Consider the following 19,622-nt stretch of genomic DNA (forward strand, 5'->3'; position numbering starts at 1 on the left):
TAATTTGCAAAGTTTTTGAGTCTCAAGGTAATGGATGACTTGTTTTGCATACTCCCTGAAGTAATCCACATACTATTCACACTGTCAACCCCACAAATCATACATTGCATTGAATTTTCAGCAGTAGGAAATGGATTTCATAGAAAATAAACAGTATATACAGTATGTAAACTACAACATTAGACAATCATGTGATGTTGTGACTTTAGGCCATAGCTTACATACAGTACATGACTGAGGTCTGTTGTATGATTCACAGACTGAAATATCATGGTAATAGATTGTAAGGAGCAGGGTCCTCACTCCACACTGTCTGATATGCTGATTATTTTGACACATTACATAGTTATATAGTAGATGAGGTTGGATGAAGACATCAGTCCATCAAGTACAACCTATAACCCTACAATCCCCTACAGTGTTGATCCAGGGGAAGGCAAAAAACCCCATGAGGCTCGTGCCAATTACCAAATTTCAGAGGAAAAAGTTCTTTCCCGACTCCAATCTGGCAGTCAGTATAAAAACCCGGGATCATTGTAATGTCTAATATTGTTTGCTCATGTACCCTGACTTGCAGTGGGGTAACGATTGGTGTGTGGGGCCTGAGGCCAGCTGGAGGTGCCCAGGGCCCAAGACCACCATAATAGCGGTCGGGCAAAACCTGATTCCCTGACCACCATACATATGGTTAACTGAAAGCAGCCTGTGATGCCAACCCAGAGGAGGCGACTAAAACTAACAAATATTTATACTCAACCCCTCCTGGGCTTCTGACAATTCCCGATATTCGCTCCTGTTGTTAGGAAACTGATGCAACAATAAAAATTATGAGTCTTGGGCAACTAGCATCCCCAGGCACCGAGGCAAAAACAGTCCTGAGTGTACTACATTTTCCTAACCGGAGCAGAACCAGACCCCGGAGTTCTCAGCCAGAGCTCCTGATGTTGGAGTTGGACGTGGTAAAATCCGAGGCCCAGATCCACAGCCGCCCAGAGAGTGCCACACCCAATGAACCTCAAGTAAGGAGGACCTAGAAAAACCCAGACACTAACCTCAGTGGAAGAAGGTTCAGGCGAGCAGGTAAAAGTAGGTTCCTGCAGAAACCAAAGAATAGTCAATCAAGCCGAGTGGGTAACAGGAGGTCACGTGGTAGCTGAAGGGAGAGGCAGAAGCATACACAGGAGGTAGCAGAGTACCCAAAACTGGATCGAAATAGAGAAGGTCAGGAGAAAGCCAATGGTCACGCACAGAGGTTCAGCTAAATACCATATTAGAAGTTTCAAGAAGGGGTTGTCTGTAAAGCAAGCCGGTGGTCATACACATGCAAGGAGATATCAGGAGAGCAGAAAGTAGAGTATACTCAGGGTAGCTGATACCCATGGGAAAACGAATAACCAGCCCGCCGCCGACCCCCCATTCCCGGAAGTAAAAGGTCCCGTCAATAAAGGGAGGCCAGAACCCCCGCAGAGTCAAGTGGAGGCTCCGACCTTCCTCTACGAGGGACCAGAAGCGCCATTCCGGCCCTGAACACAGATCGGGCCAGGAGCCTCCACGCAGCACAGCGGAGGCCCCAGTCTGGTCTGTGACTGAGTAACATGACCTCAGTCACAGACCAAAACAGGCCTGTGACTGAGGTCATGTAACGACCCACCGGACAAAGCTGACATAGTATTTTAAATGCAGAAAAGCCATAAAAACAAAATGTAAAAAATGATGATAGAATTGGAATTTTTTTTCACATGGACCCCAAAAAATTGCTGAGCAATAACATACAAACTATCCTGCATCCTTAAAGGGTTAAAGCAAATCGCTTACTTCACTACTGCACATTTATATGCAGAATAAGTTGAGTCACGTTGTAAAAACCTTTCATTGGGAGCTTATACTAAGCTGAAGATACATCCAATATTCAGTGTGTAAATCCTACGGAAGAAGTGCTATCCTGATCTCACTGAAGAGTTCTCTAAGATTATTTATCACTGCTGGGAAACCCTTGGGTGATTTCCTCAGAGTGAAATATTGAAATTGTTATTGTGCGAACATTTATTACATGGACAGTCACTCATTAGAATAACTAGAGCACTAACATATACTGTGCCAACATGGACACCCACAAGACAGAAGCTCTGATTGACACCTGCACTCCTTTTTCAATGGCCAGGATTGGAAAACACTCAAGTTCCAACCACCATAACCCCTGTCCATAGGCCTTATCCTAATTGCAGATTCCCTAGCTTGGGAAACCCCTCCATGTCCCAGAGAAGAAACCAGCTCTGTAAGACTGGCTCCCACTTTGGTAGACTTGACACCTTCTTGCATTAAAGGGGTTTTCCAGGGTTTTCATTTTTAGTGCAGAATCCCAATGAACTGCTAAATTTAAAGGGGCAGATTTAAGACTGATGTCAGGAATAGCCAGTCAGAAAGACTATCCCCAATATCTGGGACACCACAGGCCCTCTCAGCTCTGCACCAGCCTAGGAGTTCTTGGTTGAGTCTACAATCCACCATGACAAGTGTTGTTTTAAGTACAAATACTCCTAAACTTCGAGTTCCCTCCAATGGATTGCTGCACTTGCCACAGAAAATTTATCAGTATCTGATCAGTGGGGATCCAATGCCTAGCCTAGTATTATGTCTTATGCCTATTCAAGTCATAGGAAAAAACAATGGTGGACAAATGGGCTTTGCCCTTAAGGGGTTAAAGAACATAAGATCCCAGTATTGCGCTTTGTGGCTGAGATATTATAATGTCCTTGATAGCCATCTTCTGCTTGTTTTACAAAACATTATAATACATCATAATAACAGTAATAGAATCATTTTATAGATGCTACACGGCAGCGGCCATCGTATCATTCATGTCTAGACGCTCAGTGTATGCTAAACATCATAACTAACAATATCTCTCATAATTCTGCAAGATAAGAAGATAAGTGGCTGATAACAGCTTGTACTAAACAAACAATATAAAATGCTGCAGAATATTTTTCAAGGGCATCCAAAGCTGATATAGTATCTGCTGCCGCTGATCTTTATACGTTCAGATTTAGTCAATTGGTCCTGTGGGTCTACAAACAACCAAGGACAAGAAATCAATCTCTTTAGGTAATATAAACAGTGTGGCCCCTTTCAGTAGATCTTGGGGGTCCTGAGGGTAAAAGTCAATAAATTACTCTACAACAATACAAATTTTTTTAACAATTGCTCTTCCATATTGCTTAGGGAAAACTAAAGGCTCATGGTCCCTGGTGCAAAAGCTCAGCTTGGGCCCCCTGCACAACTTCTCACAATCATCTGCTACATCCCATTCGCACATGACCACCATGAACACTTGAAGCCCATGCATGAGGAACCCTTGTTTTTTCCAGACCTATTTGCACCCATCAGTGTCAAATGTATTGACTTTGTATCATCACTCCAAATCACGAAATCATCTACTGTCCACTCTTCCTACTTTTTTACAAACTTAAGCTGATGCTTCTTATGACGATATTGAAGTCAAGGCTTCATCACCTTCTTCAGGACTAGAATAACCTGGTCGCTCAGTGCTTGCAATCTCACTATTACAAAGCACACAAGTCCCCTCCACTGCCATGTTTTACGCATCCACCTTGTGACTACAATATTTTGCCTAGACGTCCACATCCTCACTTTTTAAATGATGGATGGACTTCGTTTCGGATTCTTCCAACTATCCTGGCACTCACTTGATGCAGTTTGGCAATTTCCTTGGCCAAGAGACCGCTATCAGAGACCATCAACAGGCTCCATTAGTGGCTCCCACATAATATCCTGCTCAGTAACCTAACTAAAATATTGTGGGCCTGATGCAAACTCTCTTTTCTTGGGAAACTTCTTCATGGCTGATCCTCGATTTACCCCAGTGACTTTCTGCTTGGGAAACCGACCTACTACAGAGTGAATGAACAGCCGGAAGACGCCGCAGGGAAGCTGCACGGAGAAGACTGCTCGGAGGATCCAGCCCGACCCTCACTCGTGGACTTGGTAAGTATAATTTGATCGAACGTTGCCTACCCCTGAAACGAGCATTTCCCCCCATAGACTATAATGGGGTTCGATATTCGATTCGAGTAGTCGATTATTGAGGGAATACTCGAAACAAATATCGAACCTCGAACATTTTACTGTTCGCTCATCTCTAACTGTGACCACTGTGATGCCTATAGTTACAAAAGTGGCGGTTATGAATTAGGCCAGTGTTTTCCATCATTTTCTATTTACTATGAAATAGTATATAACAAAAGACAAAAAAATGGCAGTTTTTTGAGTTTACAGCTGGAACATAATTAGTTTCACTCATAAATTTAGAAAACCTCACCAAATACCAAATTAAAATTGCATGCATTTTTTTTCTGATGCAATTTTGATGCAATTGTAACTACATAGCAACTGCATCATGTGAATGCAAATTTTAAAACTATACCATCCTATACATTCTATTCTGCACATACAGAAATTCACATTTTACAATCATCAGGCTCCCTAAGTGGCTCCCACATAAGATCCTGCTCAGTAGCCTTACTAAATTGTGTGATGCAAACTTTTGTACAGGGCCCCCTACTTTCATCCCTACAGCAAATTCTTGATAGTGGCGGTTACAGGTGCTGCAGCGTGTTGGGGACATTAACAGGTCCTCATAAGAGTATGTTGCAGAGTTCCAAATTAATAATTAATTAACAGGCCTAGATGGGCTACCACCCATTGGGCCTGGAGAAGCCACACACACGCAGCTGATAGTGCATCAAGTGAGTTCTGATTTTATTGTAAGAAAAAGGTAGTTTAAATACATTACAGACAAAGAGCTGGCTTGGCTATTCTAATCAGTGCAACACAATTGGTCATAGAGATATAAGACAAGCCTGGCACATGGCTATTGGCTGAGGCTCATTATAATCTGCATCTCATTATAGCTTTCCACACTGGGATGGACTTTCCCATGAAACAAAGAAGGATTCAAAATACTTATGTGTGAGCTAACATCCCAGACTATGTTTATATGTATATATCATGGCAAAAGAGATAAGATGACATGTTCCAACTTAATTAACAATGAGCTACATAGATTCTGTCTATACAAACTCTAAGTGACCTTCATAAACCATAAAATATGACAAAGTGCCCAGATACCATAACATTAATACTCTTGTTGGTTATGTGTCCATACATCATGTAAAGGAGGTAAGAGATATACAAAGTCAGCTGCATCTTCTCAAAGTGAGGCCCTTGAGAGATAAGGATTAGCAACCTATGCATTAACGTTCATTATCACATTCCTTAAAGTCTAACAAAGGGCCTCCTTGACTTAAGCAGAAAAATACATACTTATATAGTTTATATGTGAAAGATTACAAGATGGCTGCCAAAATACAAAGATGGAGGACTTAACTCTAACAAGCGGTATCTCTGATACTTAAAAGGAATATAGCTTTAGTAACCACAACTGCAGTTAGTAAGAATGTGGTTCATGAGAAGCTCAGCACCTGACATGTAAACAATACTTGGAGCTGCATGCTGTGGGAAATAGCTGATCTGTAGGGTCCTAATAGTCTAAGAGATTTAAGAGATCAGTGGGGGTCCAATACCTGGGGTCCCTGCTGATCAACTCTTTGAAGATACTGTGGTGCTTTTGACTCCCTCACTATTTACATTGAACAGCCTGTAATAATAGTGCATGGCTGCTATTAAACAGATACCGTGTGATGTGAATAGTGAAGGGACTCCACACTGTGTAATATGCTCTACAGAGGCCCTCACACTGTATAACATGCTCCACAATGCCCTACACATAGTATAATATGCTCCACAGTGGCCCCCACACAGTATTATATGCTCCACAGTGGCCTACACACTGTATAATATGCTCTACCGAGTCCCTCACACTGTATAACATGATCCCCAGTGGCCCCCATCCAGTAGTATATACTCCACATTGCCCTACACAAAGCATAATATTCTCCACAGTGGTCCCCATACAGTATAATATGCTAACCACAGTCATCCTGCACAGTTTAAAATGCTCCCAAGAGCCCCCATAGAGCTGCTTCAGGTGAACCCCAGGAAATTTGACAAATATTTGTGAGTTTGATCTTCTGCTACAGTGTTATTATACTCTGAGATCTATTCAAATCCTAGAATATAATAAGTAGAGACCTTGAAGAAGTGATTAAAAATAAGAAACACTTATACTCACCTACCCTCGCCTCACCTCCTCCTACCCTCTCCTCATTCCGTCTGGCTGTCTTCAGTTTCTTCTTTGGTCTTCTTCTGCCAGGAAAGGATGCTAAGGAGCGTCAGAAGCTCAGGAGAGGTGAGTATAAGTGTTTCTTATTTTTTGTCATCTCCCTTTGACTGTCATCTATTTGAAAGGGGCCCAGCATGACATTTACAATATGAATCAGGCTTTTCCCGAAAGCTATCAAGGTGGTGTGGGGCCCTGTACTCCTTTTGACCTGGTCATACTCATGTTGCTCCACTGTTCAAACTCTCTAGCAGGAGTGCCCCCAAAGTCAAATGGTAATACCCCCCAGTGGCCCCCAAAGTAAAATGGTAATACCTCCCAGTGGCCCCCAAAGTCAAATGGTAATACTCCCCAGTGGCCCCCAGGCAAATGGTAATGCCCTCAATGGTCCCTATGCAAGGGCTAATGTCCGAAAGTGACCCCCCACGCTGTAATTGTGACATATAAATAATCAAAAAACAAGGACCACTTATCAATCCTATTTCCCAGGAGCTCTGCTGCTCTTTATATGGAGCCCTGAGTATGGATCAACCATGTGGCCAATTTCATCTGAACCTTTGATGATAAATCCTAGGACAACATACTGGACATTATACATGTATGTGAACCATTGAATAGTTAATGCATCTATGCAAGTTCTGATTATAACTGTTCATACATATGAGCACATACTACACATATAGATGTGAAGATTATGTCTGTCCCTTTTGAGGTTGTTTTGGATTTCTAGGAACATTTTGATAAAATATTAGACTTATTGCCCCCTGATGAACCACCCAGGGAATGGGCAAGCAGTAGTGGTACCGATTCTCAAGGAAAAAACACCATTTGATTCCTTTATGGGGCTACATTGATATGCTTGGATCTAGTGACAGACTTCCTTAAAACTGGAAAAAAAACCTGTGTAAATCTTATTTATAGGACGAGTCTTCCATACTGTTGCAGGCAGAATTTGCAACCAAAACGTAAAACTAAGATAAGAGTGTATTAGCATTTCTATGGGGTACGGCCCACAAGTCTTTGATTTTATAATCTTAAAAGCACCATAAGGAAACAGAACACAATGGGTTCACAAACATAAAAGCATAAGATAGAAGCAGGGTCCCATTCAGAGGAAGCAGCGGCTCAGCACTGGTGATGTTCTGTAATGCAGATATGTTTTCCTCCTTGTATTAACAATTAGTAAATTAATGTACGACTTTCTATTGTGTCAACTCTCAAGAATCCTCATTTAGGTTGGAAATCTTCCAACCCTACAGAAAAGGAATTTTACTTTTGGTTCAGCGATGACAACAGAAAAGTGAATTCCCACAATGTGGTTTATCTTTAAGATAGTTCATCAGTAGAGATGAGCGAACAGTGTTCTATCGAACACATGTTCGATCGGATATCAGGGTGTTCGCCATGTTCGAATCGAATCGAACACCACGTGGTAAAGTGCGCCAAAATTCAATTCCCCTCCCACCTTCCCTGGCGCCTTTTTTGCACCAATAACAGCGCAGGGGAGGTGGGACAGGAACTACGACACTGGGGGCATTGAAAAAAATTGGAAAAAGTCATTGGCTGCCGAAATCAGGTGACCTCCATTTTAGACGAATAGTGGATTTCAAATCCGGGTCATATGAGAATGTGAACTTTGTGACTATGAGACAGGGATAGCTGTACAGGCAGGGATAGCTAGGGATAACCTTTATTTAGGGGGGAATGTTATTAAAAATAACTTTTTGGGGCTCTATCGGGTGTGTAATTGTGATTTTTGTGAGATAAACTTTTTCCCATAGGGATGCATTGGCCAGCGCTGATTGGCCGAATTCCGTACTCTGGCCAATCAGTGCTGGCCAATGCATTCTATTAGCTTGATGAAGCAGAGTGTGCACAAGGGTTCAAGCGCACCCTCGGCTCTGATGTAGCAGAGCCGAGGCTGCACAAGGGTTCAAGCGCACCCTCGGCTCTGATGTAGGAGAGCCGAGGGTGCACTTGAACCCTTGTGCACCCTCAGCTCTGCTACATCAGAGCCGAGGGTGCGCTTGAACCCTTGTGCACACTCTGCTTCATCAAGCTAATAGAATGCATTGGCCAGCGCTGATTGGCCAATGTATTCTATTAGCCTGATGAAGTAGAGCTGAATGTGTGTGCTAAGCACACACATTCAGCTCTACTTCATCGGGCTAATAGAATGCATTGGCCAGCGCTGATTGGCCAGAGTACGGAACTCGACCAATCAGCGCTGGCTCTGCTGGAGGAGGCGGAGTCTAAGATCGCTCCACACCAGTCTCCATTCAGGTCCGACCTTAGACTCCGCCTCCTCCGGCAGAGCCAGCGCTGATTGGCCGAAGGCTGGCCAATGCATTCCTATGCGAATGCAGAGACTTAGCAGTGCTGAGTCAGTTTTGCTCAACTACACATCTGATGCACACTCGGCACTGCTACATCAGATGTAGCAATCTGATGTAGCAGAGCCGAGGGTGCACTAGAACCCCTGTGCAAACTCAGTTCACGCTAATAGAATGCATTGGCCAGCGCTGATTGGCCAATGCATTCTATTAGCCCGATGAAGTAGAGCTGAATGTGTGTGCTAAGCACACACATTCAGCACTGCTTCATCACGCCAATACAATGCATTAGCCAGTGCTGATTGGCCAGAGTACGGAATTCGGCCAATCAGCGCTGGCTCTGCTGGAGGAGGCGGAGTCTAAGGTCGGACCTGAATGGAGACTGGTGTGGAGCGATCTTAGACTCCGCCTCCTCCAGCAGAGCCAGCGCTGATTGGTCGAGTTCCGTACTCTGGCCAATCAGCGCTGGCCAATGCATTCTATTAGCCCGATGAAGTAGAGCTGAATGTGTGTGCTTAGCACACACATTCAGCTCTATTTCATCAGGCTAATAGAATACATTGGCCAATCAGCGCTGGCCAATGCATTCTATTAGCTTGATGAAGCAGAGTGTGCACAAGGGTTCAAGCGCACCCTCGGCTCTGATGTAGCAGAGCCGAGGCTGCACAAGGGTTCAAGTGCACCCTCGGCTCTCCTACATCAGAGCCGAGGGTGCGCTTGAACCCTTGTGCAGCCTCGGCTCTGCTACATCAGAGCCGAGGGTGCGCTTGAACCCTTGTGCACACTCTGCTTCATCAAGCTAATAGAATGCATTGGCCAGCACTGATTGGCCAGAGTACGGAATTCGGCCAATCAGCGCTGGCCAATGCATTCTATTAGCCCGATGAAGTAGAGCTGAATGTGTGTGCTAAGCACACACATTCAGCACTGCTTCATCACGCCAATACAATGCATTAGCCAGTGCTGATTGGCCAGAGTACGGAATTCGGCCAATCAGCGCTGGCTCTGCTGGAGGAGGCGGAGTCTAAGATCGCTCCACACCAGTCTCCATTCAGGTCCGACCTTAGACTCCGCCTCCTCCAGCAGAGCCAGCGCTGATTGGCCGAATTCCGTACTCTGGCCAATCAGCACTGGCTAATGCATTGTATTGGCTTGATGAAGCAGTGCTGAATGTGTGTGCTTAGCACACACATTCAGCTCTACTTCATCGGGCTAATAGAATGCATTGGCCAATCAGCGCTGGCCAATGCATTCTATTAGCGTGAACTGAGTTTGCACAGGGGTTCTAGTGCACCCTCGGCTCTGCTACATCAGATTGCTACATCTGATGTAGCAGTGCCGAGTGTGCATCAGATGTGTAGTTGAGCAAAACTGACTCAGCACTGCTAAGTCTGCATTCGCATAGGAATGCATTGGCCAGCCTTCGGCCAATCAGCGCTGGCTCTGCCGGAGGAGGCGGAGTCTAAGGTCGGACCTGAATGGAGACTGGTGTGGAGCGATCTTAGACTCCGCCTCCTCCAGCAGAGCCAGCGCTGATTGGCCGAATTCCGTACTCTGGCCAATCAGCACTGGCTAATGCATTGTATTGGCTTGATGAAGCAGTGCTGAATGTGTGTGCTTAGCACACACATTCAGCTCTACTTCATCGGGCTAATAGAATGCATTGGCCAGCGCTGATTGGCCGAATTCCGTACTCTGGCCAATCAGCACTGGCTAATGCATTGTATTGGCTTGATGAAGCAGTGCTGAATGTGTGTGCTTAGCACACACATTCAGCTCTACTTCATCGGGCTAATAGAATGCATTGGCCAATCAGCGCTGGCCAATGCATTCTATTAGCGTGAACTGAGTTTGCACAGGGGTTCTAGTGCACCCTCGGCTCTGCTACATCAGATTGCTACATCTGATGTAGCAGTGCCGAGTGTGCATCAGATGTGTAGTTGAGCAAAACTGACTCAGCACTGCTAAGTCTGCATTCGCATAGGAATGCATTGGCCAGCCTTCGGCCAATCAGCGCTGGCTCTGCCGGAGGAGGCGGAGTCTAAGGTCGGACCTGAATGGAGACTGGTGTGGAGCTATCTTAGACTCCGCCTCCTCCAGCAGAGCCAGCGCTGATTGGTCGAGTTCCGTACTCTGGCCAATCAGCACTGGCCAATGCATTTCTATGGGGAAAAGTTAGCTTGCGAAAATCGCAAACTGACAGGGATTTCCATGAAATAAAGTGACTTTTATGCCCCCAGACATGCTTCCCCTGCTGTCCCAGTGTCATTCCAGGGTGTTGGTATCATTTCCTGGGGTGTCATAGTGGACTTGGTGACCCTCCAGACACGAATTTGGGTTTCCCCCTTAACGAGTTTATGTTCCCCATAGACTATAATGGGGTTCGAAACCCATTCGAACACTCGAACAGTGAGCGGCTGTTCGAATCGAATTTCGAACCTCGAACATTTTAGTGTTCGCTCATCTCTATTCATCAGTATTTGTAGGTTGTAATAGATTTTTCCTTTATAGTGTGCAGTGTGGCCAAACCTCATCCATCATACTTGAAAGTAGCTTCTGTAACTCCATGATGCCTTGTCCCACCATCACATACAGAGAGGATTGGGAAAGTTACTGACGGTGAAAAGGGGTATCCAAAATCAAAAAGTAGAGAGTCACAGTACAAATAGGTCCGACTAGAGCAATAAAAGAAAATGTAATTTTTATTATATATAATAAGTAGAGATGAGCGAACAGTAAAATGTTCGAGGTTCGATATTCATTTCGAGTAGCCCCTCTATATTCGACTACTTGAATCAAATATCGAACCCTATTATAGTCTATGGGGGGAAAATGCTTGTTTCAGGGGTAGGCAACGTTCGATCAAATTATACTTACCAAGTCCACGAGTGAGGGTCGGGCCGGATCCTCCGAGAAGTCTTCTCCGTGCAGCATCCCTGCATCCCTGGGCAGAGCCGACTGTGCATGCCCGCACTAGAAGCGGACATGCGCAGTCGGCTCTGCCCAGGCCCGATGCCTGGCAGAGTGAATTCAGAGCCAGAAGATGCCGCGGGGACGCTGCATGGAGAAGACTTCTAAAGGTAGGAGAAGAACCAGCATTAATTGGCCGATTGTATAGCATTCAGCCAATCAATGCTGGTTCTGCATTGAACTTTTACATTCGAACAGTGAGTGGTACTCACTCATCTCTAATAATAAGATAAAAAACGTCCCAAGTGTATTCACTAAATCAGAGTAAGGCTAGGGTAAATCTCGGACACCGACCAAATCACCTAGTAGGGGAGATAATGATATTTCACCTCGGGTTTGGCATCACTGGAGCACCCAATAATAGGTGTAAGACCAGTTCAAAGGCTGTTCATGTAGTGTATTTGGGGGTAGATAGGGTACAAATTACACGCATTTGGACAATAATGCAATCCGTCGGTAATGAGACAACCAGAACCGTACACCAGTGTGTATACTTTAGATTGTAGGCTCTTGTGAACAGGGCCTTCAGTCCCATTGTATGAAGTGACTATATCTGTAATGTATCTTTTTGTCTGTACTTGAACCCTACATTTTGTAAAGTGCTGCGAAATATGTTGGTGCTATATAAATAACATTTATTATTATTATTATTAGTATACCTTCTTTCTCAACAACACGCCAAAGAAACAATAACTTCCCCTTATAAAATAGGGAGTATGGGATCTGTAACATATACCCCTTTTTCGTCCCTCAATACAACTAAGTTCACTGTTCACTGCATCAAGGGGAAGTTCACACTACCGTTACTAATGTCCGTTGCTGTTTTCCATCCTAGGATGACAGCAACGGACATTAAACTGTCACAGAGAACGGTCACAGACTGATTCTGTGTCCCTTCCCATTTACACTAATATAAACAATAGGACTGAAGCTAGGAAGATAAATAATTTCCTTATGTAATGCAGGATAGACCAGGACCTCCAGAATAACAGACACCCTATATACTTTATAGCTGCTCCCACCTAACAGATGAGGATACTAAACTCAGAATTTCCCAATAGGGTGTATAACATTGAGTTTTGCAGATTCTATCCTTACCTAAAGTATTAATCCAATAGCAATGACATCAATGTGAGAAGATACATCTTATTCTACATCTTATTCCGAGAGTCTTGGTAGCTGAAAGGGTTTCTTAGAGTATCTAGCTCATCGTCCTATGTATGCAATCTTTGTTCCCAATCTAATAAAATATGATATGTGGTTCTCAATGTTCAAGTGCTATTGTTTGTATTCAATGAAGAATGATGTACCCATGTGACGAAATTTCAGGCCAAGCTTAAGGTGACTGTCCTTGGCAGTTTAGGGACATTAAGATCACCATGATCTTGGCAGAGGTTAGGAGGCTCTGAAGTTACTAAATGTCATCAAATGTGATTGGGAAATATTACACGGTACAAGAGGCGAGGCTTTAGGATTGCTCTAGGCTATCATGTGCCTCCAGTAACATCCAGTCCTACAAAGAGTCCATAGTATTATTGTGTGCACTGACATTTCTTCTCTGGATGGCTTTATATTGTCTCTGTAATTACTTGCACTCAATGTCCCTTGGTCGTGAAGCGGCCATATTGTACCAGGTTCTAATCCAGACCACAAAACCAGCTCAAACTGTTTGGTCCTGGTTTTTCTTGAATGCTAATTTATTCATTGACTTCAGTTTGCAAAATCTTCAACCTATTTTTCCACTGCTATTAATCTTACTGGGTAGGCAGTGCCAGGGACATAGCTAAAGAGGAACAGAGGTAGTAGTCATAGCTAGTGCCTGGTGATTGAGAAATCCCATGAAAAGACTTCGGCATTACAAATGATATATAGTAGTTGGGGACCCCATTACAGATTTTGCATTGGGGTTTAAGAACTTCATGTTAAGTGGGCTCCATGTGGTTTTTTAGCTAACTCTGTTCCTTATTGAGTTCAGGGGGTCCAGAAATGGAATACCGAATGCAGATGGGAACCAGGCCTCCAGGACACATGATGTTTTGTAATGAGGATGTGTTTTCCTTCTTGTACTTCTTGTCCTTGTTTTCCTGTCTTGTACTTTCTTGTACTTGTACATTAATGTATAAGAAATGACTTCCTATTGTGTCAACTCTCAAGGATCCTCCTAACCCATAGCGGCAGGAAATCCTTCACCCAAACAGAAGAAGACTTATACCTTTGATTAAATAATAACAGAGAATAGGGAGTGAATTGCACACTAGTAGCACCAGAGCAAGTGCTAGGAGCAAAGTCAAGTCAGCGGACATTAATATTTAGGTCCTATATTTAAAAAGGATTTCCAGGCTAAAAATACTGTAACAATAAATTATTAATATGAGTGTGGTGAGGGTCCGGCACCTAGTACCCTCACCGATCAGCTGTTCCCAGAAACTTACATGTAGAGAGTGGAGCAGGAAGCAGATAGCTCCATTCTTTGTGCAGTGGCTAGAGCTGGTACTGCAGATCAACTACCATTCATTTGAATAGAACCTAAGCTGAAATAATTCAGTTCATCCTCTACATAGCACTGTAGCAGCCATAGCGACCATAGGGGGCCCATGACCTTAGGGGGTCAGGTGGGCCCCTGCTGCTTTTAGATTTTTCAATGGGCCATTACCTGCTGGACTAATACCAGCAGATAACGGCTCTATTTACTTGCCAATCCCTGTTCCTGCTCATGGCCGCCTCCGCTTACCCTTCTGCAATGAGCTAAAATGAGACACACAAGGCCGTCTGGAGGGCTAAAGGGGAAGTGGTCGTGAGCAGGAGTAACTAAGGCCGCAGGCCTACAGAAATGGTATTGGTGGGATTAATCCCAACAAACACTGCTTTTAATATACTGTGGGTTCTCTTCTCACCTCAGAGCATAATAATAGAGAGCTGTCTTTGGGCCTTTATAGTGATGTCACGTGGGTCAGGCCAGCGTTGTAACGTATAATAACCCAACATTTTTGCAATCTTTGCAATGAACACCATATGGCACACAATGGGACATACTACAGTGTGGATGGGCTACTATGGTACATTATACTATGTGTAGGGGCTGCTATGGGATATTATACTGTGTGAAGGGACCATATGTGACATTATACTGTGTGCAGAGGCAACTATGGGACATTCAACTCTGCGGAGGGGCCACTATGTGAGACACCCCGGAGTCATCAACATGACTTTGAGATTGGGGAACCAATAACTCCTGCAGTAGTTGTGTAGATTTATACAGACTGGTTCAGCTTTAAGAGTATACAGTCCTATGAAAAAGTTTGGGCACCCCTATTAATCTTAATCATTTTTTGTTCTAAATATTTTGGTGTTTGCAACAGCCATTTCAGTTTGATATATCTAATAACTGATGGACACAGTAATATTTCAGGATTGAAATGAGGTTTATTGTACTAACAGAAAATGTGCAATATGCATTAAACCAAAATTTGACCGGTGCAAAAGTATGGGCACCCTTATCATTTTATTGATTTGAATTCCCCTAACTACTTTTTACTGACTTACTGAAGCACAAAATTGGTTTTGTAACCTCAGTGAGCTTTGAACTTCATAGCCAGATGTATCCAATCATAAGAAAAGGTATTTAAGGTGGCCAATTGCAAGTTGATCTCCTATTTGAATCTCCTCTGAAGAGTGGCATCATGGGCTACTCAAAACAACTCTCAAATGATCTGAAAACAAAGATTGTTCAACATAGTTGTTCAGGGGAAGGATACAAAAAGTTGTCTCAGAGATTTAACTTGTCAGTTTCCACTGTGAGGAACATAGTAAGGAAATGGAAGACCACAGGGACAGTTCTTGTTAAGCCCAGAAGTGGCAGGCCAAGAAAAATATCAGAAAGGCAGAGAAGAAGAATGGTGAGAACAGTCAAGGACAATCCACAGACCACCTCCAAAGAGCTGCAGCATCATCTTGCTGCAGATGGTGTCACTGTGCATCGGTCAACTATACAGCGCACTTTGCACAAATAGAAGCTGTATGGGAGAGTGATGAGAAAGAAGCCGTTTCTGCACGTACGCCACAAATAGAGTTGCCTGAGGTATGAAAAAGCACATTTGGACAAGGCAGCTTCATTTTGGAAACAAAAATTGAGTTGTTTGGTTATAAAAAAAGGCGTTATGCATGGCGTCCAAAAAGAAACAGCATTCCAAGAAAAACACATGCTACCCACTGTAAAATTTGGTGGAGGTTCCATCATGCTTTGGGGCTGTGTGGCCAATGCCGGCATCGGGAATCTTGTTAAAGTTGAGAGTCGCATGGATTTCACTCAGTATCAGCAGATTCTTGAGAATAATGTTCAAGAATCAGTGACGAAGTTGAAGTTACGCCGGGGATGGATATTTCAGCAAGACAATGATCCAAAACACCGCTCCAAATCCTCAGGCATTCATGCAGAGGAACAATTACAATGTTCTGGAATGGCCATCCCAGTCCCCAGACCTGAATATCATTGAACATCTGTGGGATGATTTGAAGCGGGCTGTCCATGCTCGGCGACCATCTAACTTAACTGAACTTGAATTGTTTGTCCAAAATACCTTTATCCAGGATCCAGGAACTGATTAAAAGCTACAGGAAGCGACTAGAGGCTGTTATCTTTGCAAAAGGAGGATCTACTAAATATTAATGTCACTTTTCTGTTGAGGTGCCCATACTTTTGCACCGGTCAAATTTTGGTTTAATGCATATTGCACATTTTCTGTTAGTACAATAAACCTCATTTCAATCCTGAAATATTACTGTGTCCATCAGTTATTAGATATATCAAACTGAAATGGCTGTTATAAACACCAAAATATTTAGAACTAAAAATGATTAAGATTAATAGGGGTGCCCAAACTTTTTCATAGGACTGTATCTGTGTGTATTCAGCTTTAGGAGTATATAGCACCTAGTGTGTTACTGTAGGGAGGGAGGAGTTTAGGTATAATTGTCACTTCCTGTCTCCTCCATCTTCATCCTCTTTCTATTAGTTTAGTATCTCCAACTATACTGTATATGACGCAGTATTACCTCAGGATATATACAGTCACAGAGTCCCCTCATGTATTTACCACACATTGCAGACATGGCTTATATATCATAACTTACGCTAAGTTCACACCAGCGTTCGATCTCCGTTCTCAGGTTTCCGTCTTCTGCATGCAGAAGACGGAAACCTGTCATGCCGAGTCTGGCCGTGAGCACCGGTGAGTGTTTTATGCGGTCCGCGGCGAAACCATTTTTTTTTTTAAACCAGACACAGAGTACTGCATGTCCGACTCTGTGTCTGGTTTAAAAAAAAAAAAAATGGTTTCGCCATGGAGCGCATAAAACGCTCACGGTGCACACAGACGGAGACTTTTCAAGCCCATTCTAATGAATGGGCTTGAAACATGCTGGCAAGTTTCCGTCTCCTGCCCCTGTTTTGTGCAGGAAACGGAAACTTGCAGAACGGAGTACGGGCGCAGATGTGAACGAGCCCTTACCTCAGGTCATACACAGTCACAGAGTCCCCTCGTGTATGGTGATTAGCAGCTCACTGTCACCTCTAACTAACACAGGAACATTTCCATGCGGACAGAAAAGGTGCAAAACCTGCCCTCACATCATGACCACCGACAAGATAAAGATACCAAATTCTAACAGGGAATATAAAATCCCAGGTACATTCACCTGTAACACACCTAATGTAGTGTATTTAATAATATGCACCAAGTGTTCCACTGAAAATCTATATGTTGGAGAGACTGGTCAGAAACTTAGAATGCGGATGAACTCACACCGTCATACAATTAGAGAACAAAGAATGGATCTTCCCGTGTCAAAACATTTCTGCAATGAAGATCATAATATCACCAATGACATGAAAATTTTGGTTTTAAGAGGGAATTTTAAATCAAGGAAAGACAGGAGGATTTATGAGTACAAGCTGATGACCTTGTTTAACACTCTCCAGAAAGGGATGAATCTGTCACATGGGTTCATGGCATCCTACAGAAATCACTGAACTGAGAAAGCCATAAAAGACCACTGATAAGAACATTGTGAACTGATGAACTGTTTACTTGCATGTACCAATAACCAATAACCTTCTTCCACCCTCCCTCCTAAAATTCTATTCTTATGTGTCCTTCTGTACAGCCTTCAGAAATAGTTTTTAAATTTATCTGAGGAAGAAGCCGAGAGCTTCGAAAGCTTGTAATCTGTCATCATCATTATTAGTTAGCCATTAAAAAAGGTATCAACTACTGAAGACTCTCAAGTTTTTTGTTTTTTATATTACAGTATTTAGGGTGAGCCATCTAAGTTATTATTTCTTTTAGCGCACCCTATCCATGGTGCTGTATAAATATATATATATATAAAGGGATTTGGATACTTTGTGCTAACATAAGTACAATACATACAACTCTAACTAGCTGAGTGATCTAGTACAAGTAGAAGAGAAGACCCTGTCTGTCTGGGTCTCCAATTTTTAGGCGAGTGATTTACTCTGTTACTGTGTGACCATCGGAGGTAATGGCCCTCTGGTGTGGAGGTGTGACCATCGAAGGTATGGCCCCCTGGTGTGGAGGAGTGAACATCGGAGGTATGGCCCTCTGGTGTGGAGGGGTGACCATCGAAGGTATGGCCCCCTGGTGTGGAGGAGTGACCATCGGAGGTATGGCCCTCTGGTGTGGAGGGGTGACCATCGGAGGTATGGCCCTCTGGTGTGGAGGGGTGACCATTGGAGGTATGGCCCTCTGGTGTGGAGGGGTGACCATCGGAGGTATGGCCCCCTGGTGTGGAGGGGTGACCATCGGAGGTATGGACCCCCTGGTTTCTGCAAACCAATTATTAATTTTAAAATGACTCTTAGAGTAAGCCCCTAGGGTCATGGCTATCAGTTTTCACATGCCTGTGCCATAAATTGAGCCCTCCAAGCTGGTGGTAGCTGTGGCTGGAGGAAGAGAAAAATATTTAAAATAAAAAAAGGGAATGTTTTTGATTAAAAAAAATCTATAGCTTCAAGGACCATTTCTGTAGACTTGTAATTTTTCTTAGTGAAGATATGTGACCGCTTATATTGACCAACTCATGTTGCCAACAGTGTGATAGCGCCATAGCTGCAGTAGAGTGTCTATCAAAGCCAGCTAGCGAATGGAGACCAGCACTGCTTATCATGATAACCCCATGCTCTTTGTGCAGGAGCTATATAGGCCTGTAGCCCCCTAGCGGAACGGGCAGCATCAGGATTGTGCTGGTCCATGTTCAGCAAAAGAGAGAATTTTCAGCTTCAGATTTCAGTCTGGGTGCCCTTGGGTTGGTGCATGCGGCTGAGAGTAAAGGTCAAGTATATACTTATGTGCATAAATGGTTGGCAATTATGTTTGTGGTATGGCAGTATCCCCATGTCATCTCCTCCTGTCATTATTTTACTTCTATGAGCTGTGGCCATTTTGTCACCCAAAATAAAGTGTTTTGTGCATTTATTCCAAAGTCAATATTTACCGTAGTTTGGGTGGTTTTAGGAAGGAGAGAGGGACATCCCATATCCAAAAGTCATGTGTGCAGGAGCCACTATGGGACATTATATATAGCATTATATAGTGTATTCTTGCAAAGAGTTCCTCATCATGTCACAAAAAATCAATGCATTATTTATGTAATTCAGGACAGACCAGGACCTCCAGAATGACAGACACCCTATGTACTTTATAACTGCTCCAACCTAACAGATGAGGATACTAAACTCAATGTGAGAAGATACATCTTATTCTACGTCTTATTCCGAGATTCTTGGTAGCTGAATGGGTTTCTAAGAGTGTCTAGCTCATCGTCCTATGTATGCAATCTTTGTTCCGAATCTAATAAAATATGATATATGGTTCTCAATGTTCAAGTCCTATTGTTTGTATTCAATGAAGAATGATGTACCCATATGACGAAATTTCAGGCCAAGCTTAAGTTGACTGTCCTTGGCAGTTTAGGGACATTAATATCACCATGATCTTGGCAGAGGTTAGGAGGCTCTGAAGTTACTAAATGTCATCAAATGT

This window comes from Leptodactylus fuscus, chromosome 1 (genome assembly GCF_031893055.1).
Source record: "Leptodactylus fuscus isolate aLepFus1 chromosome 1, aLepFus1.hap2, whole genome shotgun sequence".
Classification (NCBI taxonomy): domain Eukaryota; kingdom Metazoa; phylum Chordata; class Amphibia; order Anura; family Leptodactylidae; genus Leptodactylus; species Leptodactylus fuscus.